General features: G+C 43.2%; 1 pseudogene; it reads right to left on the minus strand.

Annotated features, from left to right (window-relative positions):
* Positions 1-1,348: 1,348 nt before the first annotated feature.
* LOC142165560 (U4 spliceosomal RNA) lies at positions 1,349-1,481 on the minus strand (annotated as a pseudogene).
* Between the last annotated feature and the right edge of the window lie 319 nt (positions 1,482-1,800).

The raw sequence follows: 1,800 nt of genomic DNA on the forward strand, positions 1-1,800 counted from the left end.
CCCAGTTTTTTGGAGAGTCGGGTATCCTCCGGGGGAGTCCCAGTTCTGCTCAACCACTGTGCTTCCTGGGTGAGTCCCAGTTCGCTTAACTTTGTTTGCATCGGGGAGTGTAATGTCGTAGAGTACGAAACTTTGCTGTTTTGCTCACATTCGTTTCGTGCACACATTGAGGTTTCCTTGTCTAATCCTTTCGCCTTCCGGTCTGGAGATGTCCATGGTAGGCGGGACGATGAATTATACTTTGAACTTGGGGATGTTTCCCTCGTCGAATCGGTCCCTAAGTCCCCGGGAAAACCCTATTGGGACAACTCCTAGGTGAGGTAGAGAGAGTACATTTTAAGGGGCATCATTTTCTAGAAGTTGGCTTGTCAGGTGGGCGATATTTCATAGCAGTTTGTAGTAGTTTTTCATTCTCCAGTTGAGATGTTTCTTTGCTCGCTCGCCTGTGTGGCGCTTGTGTTCCTGTTTGAATGACCGACAGAAGGTGAGCCGAAGTGATATCTTCCTTACCCCTATCCGATGAGTCGGTAAATGAGGGTGGATTTATAGCGTTGCTCGTTTTGCCTGGCATTTCGAAATTCGGTGGTCGTGCTCAGTTCTCTTTCTCCTTCTATTTTGTACTTTTGAACTGCGTGGGTTGGGCTTTCCTTAGCTCATTCATGGATCGCCCGATGTACAGGGGAGGATGTTGGTTGTAACTTCTACTTGCATATAGCATCATGATCTAGATTAACACGTGAGGTTTACTTACCGCTCTTTTTGGTGAGTGATCATATTTCCAGGTTTTTGATCTGGGAGAGACTAGGAAATTTCACTAAGAAATCCCCACAGATGGCGCCAAATTATTTGACCAAAAGATGCTAAAACCTTTTTGAGTAAAACAATTAATAATAATGATGAGGTCAATCTTAGTCAAACATAAAAAATCCTAGATCTGGAAATGAATCGGAAAGTAATGAATAAAATAAAATAAGACCGAGCAATCTTCATTCATAACTTGATGATTCCTCTTTCATGATGCCCAAAAGGTCATCGATTTTACATCTTTCTTTAGAAGAAAATAGAAGGAGAGAATGTAGAGAGAGAGAGAAAAAATCCAAAAAGCCCCCTCCCCTTCCCCCCTCTTCCTTTTGGGGAATTCATCCCCTATATATAGTTCTAAGATCATGACCACCTTCTCCGGTCGGTCTGCCCTTATGCTGTGGCCTTTTCATCGTTACTTAAGTATTGTCTTTTGACCCACTGTACATTGTGGATACTTAGACCGAAGTAGGTCGTGATGGTCCTCGCTACCCCACCCCTTGGGCAGGGTTCTAACTGGGTCGGCTACTGTGGTCAGATTTTGACCTATACACTCCTCCTTCTAAACGGCCAAGGGCAAACCCAGGCCGAAGAGGGGGTTTGGAAATGGTTTTCAACCAGCAATAGACGCGCCTAGGTTAGAACCTCAGTAGCTGCGTCATTGCCCCAAGCGCAAAGATTGGTAATAGATGTTAAAACATGTAATAGTGGAGATTATGCTTTTTAACTGTTTGTACAAAAAATTTCAGCATGGCCATTGCATGATGTCCTCTTCAGCATGACCTTTCTTCTAGTGCATTGCATCTTGTGATTGTGGAATGATCAGACATCAGAGTAAGGTTTGCTTCGTGAGTCTTTGGCGTACTCGTTACTATATTAGACCCTTTAAATACTCATATTTCCTGCTTGGAAAATCTTTATTTTGCATTTTGTGTTTTTTGTTGCAATTTTGCATGGTTGTATTTGTGGTGCATGGATGTACCAAGTAGGATGTAATGG

The sequence above is a fragment of the Nicotiana tabacum genome, chromosome 10, assembly GCF_000715075.1.
Source record: "Nicotiana tabacum cultivar K326 chromosome 10, ASM71507v2, whole genome shotgun sequence".
NCBI lineage: Eukaryota > Viridiplantae > Streptophyta > Magnoliopsida > Solanales > Solanaceae > Nicotiana > Nicotiana tabacum.